At 51.8% G+C, this 7,349-nt stretch overlaps 1 pseudogene; it reads right to left on the reverse strand.

Annotated features, from left to right (window-relative positions):
- Positions 1 to 6,206: 6,206 nt before the first annotated feature.
- Positions 6,207 to 7,121, reverse strand: LOC134414000 (olfactory receptor 14J1-like; annotated as a pseudogene).
- Positions 7,122 to 7,349: the final 228 nt, after the last annotated feature.

Here is a 7,349-nt window from a genome sequence, read left to right on the forward strand (position 1 = left end):
ACCTCCCACATTCCCTGTTGTGACAGACTGGAGGAGATTTTTGGCTCAAAACATTTTGTCAGGGGAGTGGGAAGGAAGGAGCAGGTCCAGCTTTGCCCTGTCCTGGAACCCCTGCCCTGCCCTGCCCTGAAACCCCAATCCCCCCTGAGCCTCTATCCCAGCCCAGCAGTGGCTGCCAGTCCCTGGCACAGCACAGGCAATGCTCCACGCCCACCTCTGCAGCCCCAGCCCAGCTCCTGAGGGACCAAATGAGCCCAAGGTCCACCTGGGGGAAGGGCCCAGGGAGACCAAGGGGTATTGAAGGCTGACCATAAGGCAAGCACATATCTTAACCCTCCCTCCTCTTGAAAATTTTATTTTTTGAACACTGCTGAAATCCAGGAGTTGGTAGCTGTATGTATGGTTCTCTGTATCTTTTTTGTCTTTCTCTCTTTCTGTGTCTACTTCTAATTTCCTTCTCTTGCATATTTTGACTAACTTAAAATAGAGCAGGCTTACAAATTGTGAAATTGAAAGGGCCAAGGTAATGCTTTGAAAAGTGTTTTCTGTTGATTGTATGTCATAATAAAACTTTTGCAAAAATTTCTTTGATTTTCCAAAGTTGTCAGTAAAGACTGTTTTGATCTTTTGAGCTCCTGAGAATCTCTTGTTGGTATTTCCCCAGGGAGTCCAACTCAGAGGACACAAACAATTGTAATTCCTTTTAAATGTCTCCTTGAGAGAGTTGTTTGGGGGATGGGAGTCAGGGCTTGTCTGTCCTGCTTGGCCCAGCCCAGGCAGGGCTTTCCCAGCCACATTCCACACTCCATTTCCCAGCTGGAGCCGCTGCTGCCTCTGAGTTGTGCTGCCCCAGCCCCAGGGACGCTCTCCTTGTCTGCCCATTCCCCCACGGTCTCTGGGCAGGGATGGCCTCAGTGGGGGCTGCTGACATCCTCAGCACCTTGGAGGCTGCTGCTGAATTTTACTGCTCCAGAGGCCTGAAGCACATTTAAACTGAATAGATCATATTTAGAATGACTGTGAGGAAACATTTTTTAGCCCCTGCTTATGTTTTTCTTCCTGTTAATATGTGCAGTCCCCAATTGACATTGAATCCAAGTACCTCCTCATGCAGTTTGAATAGATATGAAAATCAAGACCCTCCATGGCTGACAATCATTCAGACTCTGTCCTTACCCCCACCCCACCATTTCCCCCATCCAAGCCCTGGCACTCAGAGCAGCCTTTTGCAAATCTGAGCTCCCTCCAGCCCAGGCTGCACCTGCAGCTTTCAGCTCCTTGGCTCCAGCTCCCACCTGCTTTCCTTGGAGAAGAAGCTGCCCGAGGGACAGAGGGATGTTCATTTCTTGTCAGCCAACAAAGCCAAGGGAAGGCACAGCTCCATCAAATTCAAAAGTCATTCTGCTTCCTGGCTCTGCCCTGCCCCTGATACCCACAGCCTCTCCTGTCTTCTTCATCCCGGCGTTGCCAGGGACTTTCTGGGACAAGGGAGCTCTGCTCTGGGGATGGAGGGAGGTGCAAGTGCCACCACTGGAGTGGGAACCACAACTCATCAGGTTTGTGTCCTTTGGGAGTCAGGAACTGGTGAGACTCAGAGGCACAGGAAGATTCTCTTCATGGCCAACAGACCATAGTTTAACAGGACACAATTTAATTGCAATCTCACTCTTCCCTGAGCAATGTGCAACATCCCAGCAGTGTCTGATGAGTCCACCATTCACAAGTTATTTCCATATTAGAATTAATTATAGACAAATGTGGTTCTGCGATAGATATAAACACAATTAAGTTCTTGTATCATGATGCTCATCCTGGAGTGGAGGCAAACAGCTCCAACAATTTCTGATTTGCAAATCTGTCTGTGGTGGATGGAGAAGGGAGGTCAGGCTGCTCTTGGTGATGAGGAAATGCTGAAACCAGCCTGACTCATTTCATTTCCTCATGCCCTGGCTGATCTCCCCTCTTTCCCCTTCCACCCATTGGCTTTAGTCTCTTACCAGGCCCCCTGGTGAAGAGCCTGGCTCTGTGTTCTCCATCCCCTCCTGGCTGGCACTGCCAGGCTGGGATGAGGAGCCCCTCAGCCTTCCCTACTCTGGGCTGGACAAGCCCAGCTCACTCAGCCTCTGCTCACAGCCCAAGGGCTCCAGCCCCACTTTGGAGGCTCTTCCCAGGCCCTGCTCCAGCTGTCAGACATCTTTCCAACCCTGGGGAACCCAACCTAGGCCACAGTGACCTGGATAATCCCTGTCCTTAAAACCACACAGCCACTGGCCCCTTGTCCCCTGTCAGGCTCTGGGGTGGGTCCTGTGGAACATCCTTTGGTGGAGGCTGTGGCTCCAGGTGGGCCGGGGGGATCCCGGGGGACAGGGACCCTGCTGGGCATGAACAGCATTGGAGTTCTTGGGAAAACGGTGAGGGGGAGCTGGGGCGGAGTGACCATCCCAGTGACCTGACACAGCCCTGCTGGGATGTTACACAGCCCCTCTGGGATGTCACAGCCTGCTCTGTGATGTCAGATCTCTGCCCTGTGATGTCACAGCTGGCTCTCTGATGTCACAGAGGCAGTCTATGATGCTGTAGCTGCTCAATGACCTCACATGACCCACTCTGTGATATCACAGACCACTCTGTGACCTCATGTTACCAGATGAGAAATTGTCTCCACCAGGTGACCTGACACCTGGAGCTTGTTCTCCAAAACCCCAGGCCTCTGGAAACCACACAGTGCCCATTGTGTGAGAAGGGGAACTGGAAGTTCAGCAGCCTCAGTGTCCTTCCAGCTCAGCCAGGCCCACTGGAACATTGGGGTCCACGACCACCAGGGACCACCAGAGAGACCCCAGGACAGAACAACGCATGGGTAATGGGGAGAGGAAATGTGGTAATGATTTTGGGGAAATGATTATCATATGTGTGTTTAGTCCAGGGCAATCAATGAATTTGTGTGCAAAATACAGAATATAAACAGAAACTTTCCTGTACTCAGCATGCACGGCTTTGAGAGGAGCTATTCCCTGTGCATCCCACTGAATAAAGAATGGTGTTTCTAAATGCTACACTAGGGTTATTCTGTTTTACAGAATTTTTAGTAAGATTCTCACTGCCAAGGAAAGCTTTGTCTCCTGCTGTTCACAAACAGAGAAGGGCTGGTGGCAGATGTGGGGCTTGGAGGCTGCCTGGGGCACGGTGACCATGAAATAATCAAGTGTTCAATGTTCTGTGAAAGAAGGAGGGGCAGCAACAAAATTCTATACTGGAATTAGGAAGGGCAGACTTTGGCCTATTTAGAATGCTGATTTGGGGAGTACCAAATCAGGTACTGATTCTTTAAAGGGAAACAGCCCTTAAAAACAAAGGACTCCAGGGAGGATGGACACACTTCCAGAAAGTAATCTTAAGGAGATGGAGCATCCTCTGCCAGTGTGGCAAAATATAAGCTAGTTAGGAAAATTACTGTCCTGGCTGCCCATGGAGCATTTGTGGGAACTCAGGGGTAAAAAGAGGGTGCATCACTTTTGAAAAGTGGAACAGGAAACTCAGAAAGTGTTTAAGAATGTTGTTAAGTTATGCAAAAAGAAAAGCAAAGAGGTGAAAGCTCAACTAGAGCTTAACCTGGCCACTTCTGTGAAAAATAGTAGGAAATGTTTCTATAAATAAAATTATAGCAAAACACCAGACAAACAGAACCTCTACTATTTATTGGATGCAGTAGGAAATACAGTAACTAGAGATAAAGACAAGGCTGAGCTACTTAACACCTTGTTTGTCTCAATTTTCAATATTAGGAAAGGCTGTCCTCAGGACAATTGTTCTCCTGAGCTGGTAGATGGGCACAGGGACCAGAACAGCCCCCCTGGAATCCAGGAGGAAGCAGCTGGTGACCTGCTGAGCCACTCAGATGCTCACAGGTATGGGGATTGGATGGGATCCATCCCAGGGGGATGAGGGAGCTGTGGATGAGCTCCCCAAGCTGCTCTCCAAAATTTACCATCAGTGCTGGCTCAGCAGGGAGCTCCCAGAGGGCTGGAGGTGCCAGTGTGAGCCCATCCCCAAGAAGGGCTGGAAGGAGGAGCTGGGGAACTCCAGGCCTGTCAGCCTGACCTGGGTGCCCGGCAAGGATATGGAACAGATCAGCCTGAGTGCCATCCCAGGGCACCCACAGGATGGCCGAGGGGTCAGAGCCAGCCAGCGTGGATTAAGGGGTGGCAGGTCCTGCCTGACCAACCTGGTCTCCTTTTATGACCAGGTGACCCACCTGTGGATGCAGGAAAGTCTGTGGATGTTGTGTGCCTGTAATTCAGCAAAGCCTTTGACACTGTCTCTGGCAGCATTCCCTGGAGAAGCTGCAGCCCATGGCTTGGGCAGGTTCCCTCCTCGCTGGGAGATTTAGGAGCTGGCTGGAGGCTGGGCCCAGAGAGTGGTGGGGATGGTGCTGCACCCAGCTGGTGTCCAGGCACTGGTGGTGTCCCCCAGGGGTCTGTGCTGGGCCCAGTCCTGTTTAATATCTTCACTGATGATCTGGCTGAGGGGATTGAGTCCACCATTCACAAATTGCAGATGGCACCAAGCTGGGTGTGAGTGTGGATCTACTGGAGGGCAGGACAAGAAGACACAGCCTTAAGCTGCACCAGGGAGGTTCAGGCTGGACAATAGGAAGAAGTTCTTCACAGAAAGGATGAGTGGGCATTGGAATGGGCTGGCCAGGGGGGAGGTGGCAGAGTCACTGTCCCTCTCCAGTGGCACTTAGTGGCATGGTCTGGGTGACAAGGCAGTATGAGGGCATTGGTTGGGCTAAATGATCCCAAAGGTCTTTTCCAGCCTATTTGATTCTGTCATTCTGTGATGATTGGGACACTCTGGGGCCATTGTGAAACTGCAGGGCCTCATGGAACTAAGAGGACCATGGTGACACTGTGCAGCCCCACAGAACCAAGAGTCCATTGTTGTGCTCTGGGGCCAAATGGAACCAGGGAGTGCACTGTGACACTCTGCGTCCTCGTGGAACCGCAGAGGCCATTGTGACACTGCAGGGCCTTGTGTAACCAAGGGGTTTTGCCATTTTGACACTGCAAAACCAAAGAGATGATTGGGAGACTCCAGGGTGCAGTGGAACCAAGGGGCCATTCTGACACTGTGGGGCCTCATGGAACCAAGGGGACATTGTGACACTGCAGGATCCTCTGTAACCAAGGGGCCACTGTGACAGGTGGGGCCTCGAGGAATCTGGAAGAACACTGCGACACTGTATGGCCTTGTGGAAACAAGGAGTCCATGGTGACACTGAGGAGACTTGTGATATCACAGAGACCATGGTGACATTGTGGGACTTCATGTAACCATGGGACCATTGTGACACTCTGGGGCCAAGTGGAACCAAAGAGACCATTGTCATATTTTGGGGCCCCATGGAACCAAGGAGACCATTGTTGCTCTGCATGGTCTCATGGACCCAAGGAGAACAGTATGACAGTGCAGGGCCTGGTGTAACCAAGAGGCCATTGTGACACTGAGTGGTGCCATGGAACCAAGGACATCTTTGCAGATGATACCAAGCTGGATGTGAGTGTTGATCTGTGGGAGCATAGGAGGGCTCTGCACACGGACCTGGACAGGCTGGATCCAGGGGAAAGAATCCAACAAGTTGCAGCTTAAGAAGACAAAGTGCCAGGCCCTGCAATTTGGCCCCAGTGCTACAGGCTGGGGACAGAGTGGTTGGACAGCAGCCAGGCAGAAAGGGACCTTCAGGGACTGATGGACAGCAGGCTGGACATGAGCCAGCAATGTGCCCAGGTGGCCAAGAAGGCCAATGGCTCCTGGCCTGGATCAGGAATGGTGTGGCCAGCAGGACCAGAGCTGGTGTGCCAGCACAGATATGCCCCCAGCTATGCACACAGACATTGCTGCTGCAGCTCCAGAGAAGGGAACACAAGGGCATATCTGGAAAAAAACTTTGCTGCGAGATCCTTTAGTTCCATTAAAGCCACCAAGAGTGCAGTCCCTCATTGACACAATCTCTGGCCACAGGGAAGATGGAGAGAAACAAAATGAGAAAAACCACAAACCATGACATTTCTTTGTGGAAAAGATTAGTAAGGTAAAACAAAGAAAAAGAACCTCCAAAATGAAGCCAACAAGAAGTATCAAAGATGACTTTGATTACAAGATATTTGCAGAAATTGGCCAGCAGTTTAATGTCCCTGAAACCATCCAGTCATCAGTTTCCACACTGCAGCCTTGAGCTCCTGGTTCCTCAGGCTGTAGATGAGGGGGTTCAGGGTTGGAGGCACCACTGAGTACAGAAGTGACACTGATAGATCCAAGGATGGGGAGGACATGGAGTGGGGCTGCAGGTCAGAAAATGTGGCAGTGCTAAGGAACAGAGAGAGCACGCCCAGGTGAGGGAGGCAGGTGGAAAAGGCTTTGTGCCGTCCCTGCTCAGAGGGGATCCTCAGCACGACCCTGAAGATCTGCACCTAGGAGAAAACAATGAACACAAAACAACCAAAGCCCAAACAGAAGGAAAATGCAAGAAGCTCAAGTTCCCTGAGGTACAAATTTGAGCAGGATAGCTTGAGGATCTGTGGGATTTCACAGAAGAACTGGCCCAGGACATGGCCATGGCACAGCGGCAGGCAAAATGTATTAGCTGTGTGGATGAGAGCATTAAGAAAAGCACTGGCCCAGGCAGCTGCTGCCATGTGGGCACAAGCTCTGCTGCCCAGGAGGGTCCCGTAGTGCAGGGGTTTGCAGATGGACACGTAGCGGTCATAGCACATGATGGTCAGGAGGAAAAACTCTGCTGAAATGAAGAAGAGAAAGAAAAAGAGCTGAGCAGCACATCCTGTGTAGGAGATGTCCCTGGTGTCCCAGAGGGAATTGTGCATGGCTTTGGGGACAGTGGTGCAGATGGAGCCCAGGTCAGTGAGGGCCAGGTTGAGCAGGAAGAAGAACATGGGCGTGTGCAGGTGGTGGCCGCAGGCTACAGCGCTGATGATGAGGCCGTTGCCCAGGAGGGCAGCCAGGGAGATGCCCAGCAAGAGGCAGAAGTGCAGGAGCTGCAGGTGCCGTGTGTCTGCCAATGCCAGCAGGAGGAAGTGCCTGATGGAGCTGCTGTTGGACATTTGCTGGGGCTGGGCATGGGGACCTGTTGATGGAGAAAGGACAGTGACAAGTCACGAGAGGCTGCTTGGAGCCAAACCTGATCCATTCCCTGCAGACTGTTGCACTGGGACTCACCCAGCCTTGTTCTTGCTCTGGGAAAACCTTCACCCAGGTCCCTGCCTGAGCTCCCGTTGTGCTGGCTGAGTGTGCCAGGAGCAGCCAGGGCTGTGCATGGGGGCTCTCAAGGA

This window comes from Melospiza melodia, unplaced genomic scaffold (genome assembly GCF_035770615.1).
Source record: "Melospiza melodia melodia isolate bMelMel2 unplaced genomic scaffold, bMelMel2.pri scaffold_70, whole genome shotgun sequence".
NCBI classification, from domain to species: Eukaryota; Metazoa; Chordata; class Aves; order Passeriformes; family Passerellidae; genus Melospiza; species Melospiza melodia.